The sequence below is a fragment of the Acanthaster planci genome, linkage group LG07 (assembly GCF_054643075.1).
Source record: "Acanthaster planci isolate LZ-2023a linkage group LG07, COTS_SCS, whole genome shotgun sequence".
NCBI lineage: Eukaryota > Metazoa > Echinodermata > Asteroidea > Valvatida > Acanthasteridae > Acanthaster > Acanthaster planci.
In genome coordinates this window covers 1,851,323-1,866,823 of record NC_141783.1, presented here as the reverse complement: position 1 = coordinate 1,866,823, position 15,501 = coordinate 1,851,323, and the positions used below count along the sequence as shown (strand labels likewise).

The following is a 15,501-nucleotide window of genomic DNA, read 5'->3' as shown; positions in this document are numbered from 1 at the left end:
TGACCGGGGTGTTTTTAGAGTGTACAGTGCTACCTAATTAGAATAAATGGGGGGGGGGTGCTGATCCACCCCAGGACCTTTTGGAGCTATGGTAAAATTAAGGTTGTTCTTGTTTATGCAGTAGTGACGGCTTTGCTACATTATCAGCATTCAGAAAATCCTTCAGCAAGCAGGAAATCTCATTTTTAACCATTTCTCTTCGACAGAGAGACTAACTTGCTGCCCAAGAAAAAGAATTCTATACATAAAAGTGGGTTAAGCCGTGTTTTCTCGTCGGTCATTATCAGTTTTACCAACGAAAATGTACCACAGATCCATTAATCAGCGCGAGGGATCTTTGTATGGATTTTCCTGGAGCTGCGCAAGCTGCTATTTTAATGAAACAGACCACCGCCACGATGTCCTTTGGACTTACAAATCCCCCAGCCCGATATGAATAATGGCAAGATAGATTGCATTGCCATTGCTAAAAAAATTCTGTCCACATCAAATTAATCATGGTCTTAGGCTTCTTGGAGTAAATGTTGACTTGAACTACTTCAGAGGTTCATCGGACTTGAAGAAACTATTTGTTCAATTTCTGAGAGGACAGAATTATAATCTTAGACGTAGTTGTTCGACGGTAGAATTCCCAAAGAATTTTTTTGTTCCCATGGACCTGCAGTGGCGGGGGGGGGGTGTCATGGTAACTTTTTTTATTTTGCATCCGTACGTTTTCTCATTACAAGCGGTCATTTCAGGCAGTTTAATATTCAAATCACCAACAGGACGGGACAACATGGAACCGGGTTATATGCTCGTCTCGTTTTTGAATCTCATTCGATTGCTCAGTCACGCAGGTAGATAGCCTGCTGTTTTCTCAAATTTACGTTTTACCATTGTCGTTCCCAGCTTATATGAAATTGAACAAACAGTACATGTAATTGCATGTAAGTCAGTGCATCATTCATGTCTCGCACAACATTGCAGTGCTGTCATAAACTTTACCAAACGTGAAATATCAGCTCCAAGCAGTGTGCTCAACCGCCTGTAATTTAATTTCTGAATCTGCAAGACACAAACAGGTAAGCAAGCAAGAAAGCAAGGGCCAAGTGAAAACCTTTAATTATTACTGCCTTCATAATTACGTTACCACAGAAACGAACCCCCGCCCCCTGTTTAATGGCCTTATTTTCATTAATGACCAGCGTGGCAAGGTAGCGTATAGTTTCATGTTTAGCTGTCGCACGCCGATCTTGTGCGTACACTACGCAAATATGGCTTTCCTGTTCATGATGTAAAGGATGAATACATTCGAGCAGGCGGCAGAGCAAGTAGATAAATGCATATTGCACATGTGTCGCAAATATGCTCCCAATGATTAAATTTAAGAAATGTAGAAACAAATCCTGCGGAACAACATTGAACGTAATATACAACCTTGAGCCTACAAATCCTAAGACACGTTTAATTCGAAAGAGAGTGAGACATTCAGATGCCAAGTTGTCTAATCCATGTTTCCAATCGTTGCCGCTTATACCAATTTTATCTGTTGAATTATATACTCTGCCAAATTTTGGGTGTGCCATTCTAAATAGCATTAAAATCAATGCAACCTTTTCAAATAATTGTCTTGAGAAACCCGTTCCATAATGTTGTGAACAATTTAAACAAACGATAATTTTAAAACTATCAAGCTACAAACAGATACAGGATAGAGCGCTATCTGTAATCGTCGAGCAGGTGATTTTTGCCTGGCTTGGTGTTAATTTATACTCTCCATTTGGTTCGAGGATAGCGTTTTGTTAGCCTCTGTCGTTTCGTAGATTCAAGCTGAAGGAGCGCTATTTTCTACAGGGAAATGACTTAAGATATTGACATCTGCCGGAAAAGATAATTTAATCGAAGTGAATGTATTTGGTATATCTCTTTGGAAATAACTGTTTTTTTTATTTGGCCTATATCAGAGACATAGAGATACACATTTGAAATCAGCTTGTCCATTATATAGATGATCAAAAAAATATAGGTAATTCCACCGAGTTCATTATATACATTTATTGATTTTGGCAAAATAAACAAGGAAACAACAACATCAACAAAGAACCACATGTATCCTAAACACATTAAATTACATAGCCAGGAATAATCCGAAAAGCTGCTAATAACGGCATATATCCATCGCCGTCGCTAAGAACACAAAAGTAAACACATGCAATACAAAAAGATATATACAATTGCTCGGAAAGAAGTGCATTCACATGATCACAATTATATCTAATGTCCTCGCCTGATGGATGCGTAGTTGAGAGCAAATATCAACATGAAGTGAATGTTCCAAGTTTAAAAGTGACTATGCCCTGGTTCACCTTTATCTATGTAAGCCTGATAACTAAAACTGAAAGAGTGTATTTATTGATTTCTGTTATTCCATTATTCTAAAAATTCCCAGTGACACTAGCTGCATGTTACGAACTTCCGAATTTAATACATTATGGTCCCTCTAGATCAATTTGCTCCAAAGCACATTGCCTCAAACCCGTATTTCTCCTACATTTACTTTACGTGTGTAGGCAGTATCATATTCCTAATTTGTATCTGTTTATTTTCTCTGCAAACATCAAGCCAGATCGATAACACTAGGAGATTTCTCTCCCCATGGCACAGCAGCTTGTGCCTCTCACTCGGTAATCCCACGTCAAAACCGAGTAACGCGACAGGTGGTCATGCACTCGCTATCCGGACTGCGACCTGCCCGCAAGACGACGCTTACGATCTTTCACGGTACCCACCTCAATCAAAGTTTCCCCCAATCAACTATCGCAATCCCGCACTGCAGGCCATACGGTACGGAGGGGACCGCTGACGATGTCCGTCATTCCGGCCTAAATCCCGGGATTCTTGCCCGTCAAGCGAAGCGACGGGCCGGGCAAATCCCACGATAGTCCCCCACGATTTGCAGCGTGTCCGGTGAGACCAGGGAGAAGTCGTCCCTGAAGGACGAACACCAAAATCCCAATGGAAAGTAACGAGAAACGACCAGGTTTCTAAGCTGCTTCATGCTTTGTTTGCTCAATCAAGCGCGTAAAAGCATTGAGATTTTGATCGTTTCTTTGGCATTCTGTTGGCGTATAGTATAACTTGGAGAATGCTAAAATTGCAAGGAAATCATCATCGAGACCTCCCTTACTGTTGAGTAGGCCTAGGCTTAAGTGAAAATCTATACATGTTTGGTTGTTTAAAGTTAATTTGATTTATGGGAAATTCAGTACTACGTTGGCAGCTTGGTTCAGTTCTGCTTACACGAATGTAATATTTACTTTCTACCTTTAATCTCCGAAGCACAAACGATTATTGTGATTCCTGGTTTAAAACCGACGGTTTTCAGCGTTTGGGGCTGTAATCAGAGCGCGATAGCGCTTCTAGCTTTAATAAAACCACAGCCAAAAGACAGCGATGAGTATCGTGTGTGGACATGTGAGAAAAAGCTTTTACTTATGCTGTTGCACACTTAACTATAATTGTTCGCCTTCTCGCTTCTGCAGCGAGACTTGTAAGATAACGCAAGTATGGCTTACTGCCCAAGGTATGCATGGAGATATCGAGACTGATACCTACCCGCCTCATTCGACTTACCAGCGGTGTGTCAATTGGAAATGCATTATCTGCCTGCAGCTTTTTTGAAAAATTAGATCACATTCCCTCCCAGTTCCAAATACAAAGTAGGAGCCATTTTGTAAGCTTCTTTTCTTCTTTTTGTTAAGAAGCAAGTTCTTTTCGGTAGAAGTGCTCTTACACGTTCTTCCCTTCAACAAAAAGGCCAGAGAAGGCAGCGATGATTTTCAATCGGTTAAAAATAAGATGGCTCTTCACCTGTTTAGATATATACAAAGGAAGTTTCAGTTTGAGATAAATCAATATCATTGCCGTTAAGGGTTAAATTAGCAAACTGATATTATTAGGCCCTGTAGCCTAAATGAAAAATTCCTAAACGAAATGGTTCTTCTCATTAGTTGTCCATTTCAGAGAGCGGCTAGTGTTTATGGATGTCTCTTAAGTCTTGGTTAAGAACCTTTGCACCGTGCACAGGGAGTTCGCTTTAGTTCGAGGGAGTTCTCTTTAGTTTGGTTCTGACTGATTTTGTGTCTTTTTTTGGGGGGGGGCGGGTCTGCATCATCTCCTTCCCTGCTCCCTTTCCTCAGGAGATGATTTGGACATTTCAAATTGACTGCGGCAGGTGGATTTTTTGTGGCGATAAAGTCATCCCTTATTCCACTCACTTCCTCATTGCGGTCCATGTCGCTAGGAAGGCTAGAGCCGCTGCGAGCAGCTACTCGGAATTCGCGGCGTCTGTCGAGGGTTCTTAACTATGGAAATAGAATCTGTTTGTTGAGCTAATGCCTTCATGTTTTAATGATTACGGGGATCCTTCCATCCTGCACTCCATGGATCTTTCCGTTGGAAAATATGCAACTGTTTATCATCAGCCTCGCTGTGTCTGTATACCTCTTCATTACGCCTAGAAAGGTGCGCAGCATTCCAAGCGCACGGGAGACGATTGTGAGCGCAACTTAAAGATTCACTTCAACGTGGAATCAAATGTCAAACAAACACCGCTGAAGTGGACTTACCTCTGCCGCCTGTGCGCCACCGCGTTTCACGGCTTTCGTAGATTTATTTTCTTTTCTCCGTCGGTGAATCAGGGGGTGGCCCTATCAATAAATAAAATTGACGGGCCTGAATAAACCTCACCTCTCAAAAAAGTGTATTCAGCCTAATCCTGGATTACACCTGCTAGAAAAAAAAATCAGTTTGAACTGTATGTTGGCTCTGGCTGCTGACAGGGATCCATTATTCTCCGTCATTCCAGAAGAAATCTTTCCCTCATGTAATTTGGTACCGGAGGTCGGGAACGTATTAATGGTTTTCAATCGTCAAAATTTTAAACGAATTTAATTTCCCGCTCCTGAAATAATATTTGTTCGCCTATATTCGGTTTCATTCCGGCCCTGTTTCGACTTCCCGTTTGTGCAAAAGGCCCCCAAAATCAGCACAAAAGGATTCAGAGCAGATTAAAAAAAATATTGACAACAGCGCGTAGTGTCTGAAAGTTTGGAGTTCATCGACTAGCCGCCATGCCGCGAAAAGTACTTTGCACCGCAGATGGTCTTTTCATCCGGCAGGTATTGATTTCCCGGCGGTAGTTTGAATTTCAAATTGTTGTTCCCTCCTAGCCATGCAAGTGGTATATCCAGCAAAATACCAAAATGCTATTCATCAACGCCGCAAAAACGGTCAACGCGGCGGGAAGCAAAAATAAATTGAAAGTCGGTAGGTACCGGCGGACTCCCTGCGCTTGCTTTTAGTTCGATTCGGCGCCAGTGAGCCCCCATCTGGTCGGGACGGAAAGTAGAGTCACTTGTCAAGAGTTGTCGCAATTGGACGTAAATGCATGACCGTCTCTGTCTCTTTCCCTGTAATATTGACGACGATCGTAGAAAACATGGAATATTGCTTTACATTTCCCAGTTCATTATGTGACACTGCAGGTGTCACGTTAAACTGTATCTCGACTAGGAAACCTAGATACGAGTTATGTATTCACAATTACAGCCTGAAAAATGGTAAGGAACATACCGGTAAAAGGAAGAGTTAGGCTCTTGAGAGAGTATGTTTTAGTTCGCTGAAAAAATTGCAAAATCACCATCAAAATTGATTACTGACTCCAGCGGTGTCGACCAGTGCCAAGTTGGTGCATGCCTCGTTTGTTGCAATGTCACATTACATTCATCTTAACGTCTCATTAATTGCTCAGTGGAGTGATGGTATGACCATTATCAACCATCGGTATGAATGCAAGGATAAGATAGAGTCTCATAAACGTCAGTGTCAAAGTACTGTTTCATTCCTTCGAAGATGTTTAACATATGGCAGAGCAAGCGGAAAAAACAACAACATCAGCTTCGTTTCATCCGTAAATCTCGTCGCAGGACTCAAGCGTAATGTTTTCCTGAATAATTCGTATACTTATTTCATAAGACGCAACGTTTTTATGCGCTCCCCCAAACTGATCTTCTTTTTGCTCTGAGGTAAATGAATGAAAGTATAAAAACCTTGTTCCTTAGTAAAATGTGTCCGTTGAAGTCCCCCGATGACATTTGCTGAAGTGATGTAATTAAGGACTTTGAAGGGCCGACGAACTGTAAAAAAAATAGTCTTACTAAAATAATACACTCTTTATGTACAAAGTTTCATTTAAACGTTCATTTTGACATATTCAATGCATTTTTATGCATTAGGGGCTCTTATGCGAATGCAGATTTACATATTCATGAGTAAAACGAGAATGTCATTTAAGGGAAACCTCAGTGTTACACATATTTGCAGCAACATGTGACAGAAGTTTGGACACTTTTTCTGTCTAAACTTTATTTAGTCATTGGTCATTTCACTAAATAACTAACGTACTCGAGTGCGTTTTGGGTATTCATGCTTGTATTCGTATACCTCTTCTGTTTAATAGGATGCATTTTCCTGAAAATGACGTCACAGCGACGGCGCTCTCATTTGTCAGAAAAGGCACGCATTGAAATTTTCTTGGCTAAAATGTGCAATTGTTTCAATGAGAATAACCTTATAGAATCTGAAACATTCTTCACTCGTTAAAATTAGGAGTAAAAAAGTATCCAAATAAAATGTCGCATCAAACAGGTAATTTTAATCTGCATGGTTTCATGAAATTGTGCCTTTATAAAGGTCATTGCCGAGGAATGAGTGTTTCAAACTGAATGATAACGATGTGGTCGAAACAGTGCTTGTTTTCCTAAAGATACTTTGAGAGTCCTCGGCACAGTAAGAACAGAACGTTAACATCCAAACGTTGAAGTTTGGTTCTGTGCGTCTCCTTTGGCTTCACACTGTGCGCGTAAAACAATTTGCTTGTGTTTACCTGTCTAGCAAATGGTATAATGTCGACACGGCGTTTTAGACTTTTTTTCCTGGAAAGAAGGAGAAACAGCGTGACTGTAATGGATCCTTGGAGCTTGTAGCCCTTGATAAATGAAATACACAGCAGAAAACAAGACGGATCTAAAAGGAGAAGAGCTGATAATTTTACCGGCACGGAATATTAGCGAACATGGAGATTTAATACTCACTTGATTAAAACCGAGAATTCGGCGTCACGACCGCCTCTTCCAAATAATTACCGCATTGAGGTTTGGGCACGGTTTTTGCATGTCAAAGATAATGAAACTCATACCTTACAGATGAAATCATAGGGTTCGATGCTCATTGGTATTAATCCAACTCGTTTTAACTAATCTGCAGTGGAAGGCCTCGTATTGAAGAACTGGGGGGGGGGAACTTCAGGGCATTCGAAAGTAAAGTCTTCACTCGTTTTGGGTTCGAAGATTTTAATAAAGAATGGCAGGTTCATGTGTAATTTAGCATAATTTGTTCTGTGTGTAAACCTTCGTGTCCGAAACGATTATACTTACTTTTCTTCATTCGACAGTATGTGAAATTCTCGTGCTTTTTTCAGTATATTGGTATAAGATTGTGTATTTGGAGTACAATGTTATCCTGAGATGATGCGTGGCTCTTCGTCTCTGCCATAAATTAGTACCAAAACACGAAAGCCCATAAGATCAAGACTTGGAAATTTGTGTACGCACGACTGCAATGCATGTTGTTGGGTCGTGATGTTTCCAACGTTATCTTGCAAACGTCGTTGTCATTTTGAGATTTTCTTATAGTATTTGTTTTTCAGGCACCAACTGCCAAAAATAAAGCGATTTAAGCTAGATATGATTCCTCAAGGATCGCAAACTGACCAAAATGCGGAAAACTGCTATCACTGCCTTGATAACAAAACACAACGTTGGAATGCACACGTCATCTCATTCACTGGTTGGATTATGGACTTGCACAAATCAAATTTTTAAGTCGGGATGGAACAAGCACAGCATACTGAAACTTAAGATTTGTTATCGTGATGGATGGTCGTCTCTTATTTATCTTAGTTTTGTGTCAGGCTGTAGACATAATAGTTTTTTTGCAGGTATTATTTTTCTTTAAAATGCATTTATAATTGTGCCCCTTTTACAAACTTTCCGCCGGTTTGGGGGTTGCCTGTCTGAATATTTACTTTATGGGTTTCCACGAATGTGTACTAATGTGTCGCAGAATCCCAGTTACCAAATGATTCCTTAATGACCTTGTAGATATGGCCATTACATATGAATCAGAAAACAGTGGTGATCCGATTTCAAGTCTAGAGGCCAACACGGGCGAGTGGCACTGGGCAAAATAATGACCAAAAATGAGCTCTAACCTAATGAATGCGTACGTGGACCGTCGAACTCAATTGAAACGTGCCCGTGCCACTAACTCCGTTGACCAAGCTGAAAGACTAATTGCTAAACCAGACGAATTGCCAGCCTAACGTGGAGGACACTAGATTAATTGCCAGTGTTCGTAATCTGCGCGGAACATTTAATTTGGTTTCTCGGCATTGATTTCTAATCAACTCTCCGTTTGCTCAATTTTCCGACATTCTTCTCTGGACTTGAAGGTCAAGCTTTGCACGTTCTTGTTTAATGAAATTCTGTTTTCCCCCGTTTTTCGCGACACTGACTGTCGTGGTGGATACATTAAAGCTGATGTCAGATACATCGGAAATGGAGCGCTCCGTTGGGAATAGGTTCAGTTGTTTATCAGTGGAAATGAAAAACTCATCATTGAGATACATGCTTCTGTAGGTTTCTTCTTAAGGGAAGGTTTGATGTTCTACTGTATGGGGAACACCAAAGTTATCTTGCTGATGTAACAAGTATTAGCTCATAAATTATACCCAATTTTTTTTAGTTATCTACAGGGTTTAATGTTGTAATTTCTCCTCAAAACTTTTGCGCGAATATGTAAAAAATGTATGCAGTTGCCCATAATTGAATATAATATTGAAAATAATTGAATTAAAGGGTTGATTTCCTTCCTCCGGTTTTGGAAGTGAGTATTGTAGAAATTAGTACTGAATCGTCCATAACCTTCTGATAAAAGTCTTTTTACAGGATATTAATGAGCGCAGGAGTGTATTTGAAAACTGAAGCCGTTGATGAACGGCAAAAAAGAAAAAATAGATTAAAATGACGGAACAATGCAAGGAGCCTGTGGGCAACAGATGTGCCGTCCAACATTCGTTTGTTATCAGGATTGCATATAATACAGACTTTTCAATTGTACATAGTTGTGGTTCCGTGAAACCGTGACTTATTGATAACAGTAATCTAATTCCACGACACTCAATCATTATAAATCATTGAAATGAAGTATAAAAAACAGGTCCAATGCGTTTCTTGCCGCATTGAAACAGTATATACGTTACCTTAGACTAGTAGGACCTGTCGCCCTTTTATAAATACCTTACACAATTTTGTTTCTGTTTGAAAACCCTTAATAAAAGCGAAGTGCTGCTAGCGGCGGATGAACTTTACTGTACATACATACTTGCTAGTTAAGTAAAGCCCTGGTGTGATGAATGTCATTCTTTCCCTTGTGTAAGCAGAAACTAAATGTTAAATAAGGTTGTTTGCACACAAGATCAAAAATGGCACATAGTATTAGAAGAGCAACACTACCGTACATCGTACTACACGAAGCATTATGCTGTGTGCTTTAATAGAAACGGCCTTATCTGTTGGCATTTGGAACGTTTTTGGAGAGCGTCTGCTGTCGCGTTGCCTGTATAGCTTGGGTTCAAAACCAGGGTGACGCAGAAACAGCAAAGTACCAACAACAACTGGGCTTTTTATTGTAACCAACAACGGTATTCAACCTTTCAGAAGTAAGACCTGCAATTGAGCTCTGTTTCTGTCAATTCTCATCCGCAAAAAAGGCTGTAACGCATCAGTGGCATTTACTAATGTTCATCATAAATTCTCATTTCTATGTAATTGTTGACATGACACACTTATCGTTGATGCTTAATTATTGAGAGGATAAGCCGCTGCCTGTGCGTCACATGCCGACTTTGTCAAGTCATTTTCCCCCACCTTAAACGCATTATGTAAATGAAAATTCAAAATATACCTCAGGCGGTACGGTCTATATGGTGGGGTTTTGTTGTTGGAAATAGTTGTGGAAAACTGTAGCAAGTGTCAGTGTTTGGTGTTCGGGGGGGGGAGTCAAAAGCAAATGCGGCTTCGGGCTCATGGTGTTGGGGAGACGATCCCGATATCCTTGCTTTCATTTCGCGTTTTTTATGGTCTGAATGCTAATATTTGATAAATAAGTATACCAATTACTTTCCTACTCATCTAAGAAGTATTATTAAAAGAAAAAGTAAGGGGGCAAGTTCCTTCCCCCCCTGGATACGCCACTGGCAATTGCACATGTGAACTATACGGTACGTGCTTAAAAACGGTCGTTCCCGGTTGTTATAGTCATCGTTGTGACAAAATGAGGTTATTGTTAGCTTACTGCTTAGCTTAGCTTACTGCTTCTAGTATACTTTCCGTTGAGCCTACTTTGATTCAGTTCAAACTATGTTCCCAGTCAGGATCTTTCAAAAAGTCTAGATCACTGAGCAAGTAGAGACACTATCTCCCTTTAAAACCGCTTCAAGCGTAGGCCTATGCGTTTTTAGTTTGTTTAGCTGTATTTTAGTTGAATTAACTGCCACAAAAACAAGATGTGGGATTTTCATAAGCGGCGGTTATTACCAGTGGACTGCCCTTCCGTTCTGTCTAGCAGAACTCAACGTCACGTCGGACGTTTACTCGCCCCGGTCATTTGGGCCCAGTTTGTTTTCACAAGGCGTAGACTCTCGGTGAATGTTTTCGGTGTTTATCTGCACTCGGCAGACTGTATCGGTCTGGCATCCTCAGAGCCAAGTTCCATCACTCCGAGGGAGGGTGGACCCATCGCTCTACTGACCCCCCCTCACCCCATGATGGATGAGATTCTCGCTTCGCTTGATAAATGAGGACACTTTACACCATCCCCGGTGCTTAAAGTATTCCTTTTCATCATGCCTTCATAGAAGCGTGGTGTATCGTGACCCGAAAATTGCGCGCGATCAATCTGCAGTAACCCTGCCCAAGGCCCGCTGTCATGCCTCAGAAGACAAAAAAAGCAGAGTTGCTCAGGGTTATCAAGATGCTTCTGCATGTCAGCCAACAGACCCGCAGTTTTGAGGGTAATTTCGTTGGCGAACATTGGAACCGCAACCGAAAGAAAAACACTAAAATGTGGGTTACAAATTCGCTTTATCAACATTACCCCCCAAGTTTGTTTACCTGCTGTTCAGCACTTATTAGAAATTAAAACACTGGGCAAACACCTTCCCCTCAAATGTATTGTTTCACTAACATATTTTTTAGAAGTGACGTATCTATGATGTAGGAAGGGAAAGATCAACAAACGGGCGAAGGTTTACTGATGTTCCAAATTTCCGACAAAGGCCTACTGTTACACTCAGTAATGGGATGAGGAACGCTGATATGCTTTTTAAAATGATGCCCACTGACACGAGTTTAGTACTTCTCAGGGCAATTTCAGCCCCCCCCCAAAAAAAAGACTGTGGACTAGCGTCCATGTAAAGCCAGCTTTGTTTTTTAAATCTATAAGATTGAAATTGTTTGTTTTACTGTTAACGAAGATTGAACGGTTTCAACGGCTAAATTTCTTTAACCGTTCCAGTGAATAAGAAACAATTCAGTCAGTCTTACCAAACTGTCATTCGCAAATTACAGGATGAATCTAATATGAACTTTTTGTATTTTTTGAAAACGACAATGCGAAATAGCACCAAATAGACAACGTAATTTAGGACAGAACACTTTTAGTCAAGCCCTTTAATTTGTCTCAAAAGTAATCGTGATAGTGCGTACATTTCAGCATTGTTTGCTCTCAGCGTTTGATCTAATCCGTCTCACGTACAGATCCAGTGCATTCGAAACCTCTACAAACACCGCACCTAGGCCTAATTGCATTAAACTGGACGTGCTGTTAATCATACAGTCTCACCGTATTAAATGCTATTGTTTTTTCTTGAAAAAGAACTCGAACCTCGCAGTTCGAAAGGGTTCAGATTTAAAGTATAAATAGAAAAAAAGGCTCGGAAAATTGGAGTATACGAAATGAAATGAACCGAGACAATTCGACAGAAATAGGTTAGAACGTACTGTTTTCGAAATTGATTAGCCAAACAATGTGTGGTGGTAGGGATCCCGATAGGTTTTGTTTATATTATAATTTTTGGCTAGCTTAAAAGAATAAATATCAGCAGAATGGAAGAGACTTGATTGTTATAGACCTGATTATTTTTGCGGGTTGAAACATCAACCCTTAGCTTTAGAACTAGTCACTCATTACACGTATAATATTTTTTATTTGAAAATACGTGAAGATATTTACCTTTTTACAGGGGATGAATTTGCTTTTTTCCCCATTTAACCATGGTGTTGATGGGATCGTATGATTCCACGCCTTCTGCTGGTCCTACATGCAGCCTTTTTTCACAAAGACTCGCGATTGCTCAATTAATATGCATTTAATTTACCGAATATCGCATTGCATGTCTGAATCGCCGGGGAGTTTACAGTACCAAATTACACACTCGGGGCAACAACATGGCCGCTTCAGATGGCTTTGCTCTCAGTACCTTTTCATCCTTCACTGCTCCTCATCAAAAATGAATGTACGTTGCGTATGACTGACCACAGGCAAGGGGACAGCACGGTATCACCCAACACCTACAATGCACGGTAAGTAGATGCCGTTTTGTAATTACGGCGATAAATTATATTTTTTTGAGCCAATTTAATTCCACCTTCGCTTATCTTAGTGCTCTCCTATCGATCATTGTTTATAATTGTTGAGGGGTTTTTAATTGGGCTGTACGCTTCACTTTCTCTCCAGAGTGGCGTACCGTAAACTCATTTAATAAATTCATTCATCAAAACTAATTTAACACGATCAGTGACATGCTTCTTTTTGTGCCCTCTGCTTCAGCAAGAAAACAGTCGTTGCATTATGATGTCACTGAAAGTTGATGCAACTCTTTAGTTATAAACTTGAACAGACTAAATAACTTCACGAGTTACGGTACAAGACTTGTAATTTATCCATAACTTTTAGGTACCGTGATATACATGATTTTTTTTTATCCCCAGCAGTCCTCATTCCTTCACCTGTTGGAGGATTGGGAGACTATTATTTTTTACTCAGCTGGATAAAGTCAGCAGTTAAACTTGGCAATACCAATTCAACATTTGGCTGTGTGTATGTTTATGAGTTATGCATTCATTTTCAGATAGTCTCGCATCTTTTCCCATTTAGTAATAGCTAAAAATGCAGAACTTCAAGTGGCTTGTGAAAATACAAAAAAAAATAGTGCTGGTGGTGAATCCCCAAGTGGTTAAAGAGAACGCATTGTTCTCTGACCCTGTCAACTTTTTACATAAACATGTTCATTTATAAGTCATCTATTTTCTCATACATTTGTATTGATACCCGTACAAAATTCCACTTGATCTACTAAAGGAAAACGAGCACCCGGTCAGTGGTAGAACGCGAGCCTTTTACAGTTTTACTTTGAACCCTCTCTCTTTGTAGAACATAGAGGGCGAAGTATATCGAGCATTTGTCAACTCGTGGCACTTTGTTTCTGGATTACTGGCCGAAAAAGGTCTGCAGGACTGTTGTCATGAATTTCGACACCTGTTAAACTCCTTGCCTAGTGGTACAGACCTCCAACATCCCACGTCCCTGTGAGGTGGCAATGTTTTTTGTAGTGTCTTGCGTGAAGCCGCCGCCAGTGATTGGTATTTTGTGCCCCCAATATCCTGTTTGCAGTATCGTACTTACCTTGGTCCAGTTTGCAAGAGTCTCCTGTTTTCACGTTTTTAGAGGGACAAAGTAAAGGGTGGTTCATCTACTTGGCGTAAAAGCCAACGTGAACACGAATTTGTGACATCTGATCAAATATTGGCACTGCGGACGTGTAAAAGTTCTACACGTTTCAACTTGAGCGATTTTTTTGCCACAAATTCTTCTTGGCGTGAATTTCTCTTAGCTTGCGCATTCCCTGAAGTACGAGTCGGCCTTAAAAGTGCTGGTAGTCATCCTTCCAATTCGGGGCGCGCAGGTGTAAGAGATGTATGACGTTGTTGCTCTTACTACGACGTGCCATGAAAAGTGACACTTAAGAAGCCTTCTGCCAAAAAAATGCACGGCTTTGTACTTTGTAATTTTTAAATGACTACCAATTTTCGTTGTCTTAGCACTTGCCCTTTAATAAAGGTTTACCATTTGTTGCGATCACACCATCTATAGAACGTATTTATGTAGTGTGTAAACAACGTTTTATAGGTAGCTTCCCTTTTAGATGTGCGTTGTCAACAGCACGAGCAGGATGGAGGTGTGTCTTTGTTTTCCTGAATTTATAAAGATGAACCGTTCTTTTATCTGGTAGGGTTATCATTGTTTTTTATTTTAACGTTGGCCTAGCTGTGATTGGTTATTTGAGGGTCACCGTGTCTGGTATAATTACTTTTCTTTTATCGTAAGTAGGGTTAGAGGCGTCTGTCCCCGGGAAAGATCGAGACATCACCGATGCCAGCGGGGTTAGGTTCTCCCTGTTGGCGGGACAGACGTATCCCATAACTGCGGTTTGGGTACTAGCGCGGTGACATTCATTTATCCTTGTTCATTTATCCATCTCCCTTCATTTCTTAAATCAATTATTTTTTTGCGTTAACTTGTACTGCGCCGTTGAGCACAGTATGTAAAAAGGGCATAAAGATTAGTGTAACGGTTGAGGAATATTTCAAGTAATGTCGTCATCAAATCGGATGTTAAAAAGGGGAGATCATTTTACATAAGGTACGTTTACGTAGCTGATTTCTGGTCGACATTATCATGAAAGAGATGCCAGTTTTCAGGCAACATTCTGATTCCAGGCTTTCTTGTGTAAAATGTTGGACTAATTTAAGGCCTAAACAAGGTGTAATGGGCTTCTCTGGTCTCTGTTTCAGGCTCTGGGCAATAACCTAACATGCGTTGCTGCATTAAGACTTAATAAGCCTTTACGAGTTAAATCTGAATAAAATCTGGTACAATGAGTTACCTGGTCGCACATAAACATAACAGTTTGAATTCCCCAGACTAAAGACAACATTGCTACACCTCGTGATTCGGGGAAAGCGTTTGCATAGCGACCACCATCTCTGGAATGGACTAGTTCCTTTGTGCCGTTCTTATCTATTGAAAACAGTGTATTGGCGCAAGGTGTCTCTTACGTAACAGTGTCTTAAGTATGGAGAATACAAATTGTATGTTCACGTAAATTTGAAGAACTTAGTGTACCAGATCTTATTCAAATTTAACGCGCAAAAGGCTTATTATATGAGGTTGAAGATAATCATAGCACAAACGCCCTCACATTTCTTCTCAAAAGAAACGTTAACCCTTTTGGCAGAAAGAAATCAGTCTAGAGACATGTAGTTATTATCAAGGAAG

At 40.4% G+C, this 15,501-nt stretch overlaps 1 long non-coding RNA gene across 1 annotated transcript in view; it reads left to right on the top strand.

Moving 5' to 3' along the window:
* The window catches only part of LOC110979679 (uncharacterized), a 79,078-nt gene that overhangs the window by 62,495 nt on the left and 1,082 nt on the right, over positions 1-15,501 (top strand). The gene's annotated exons all lie outside the window — the stretch shown is intronic.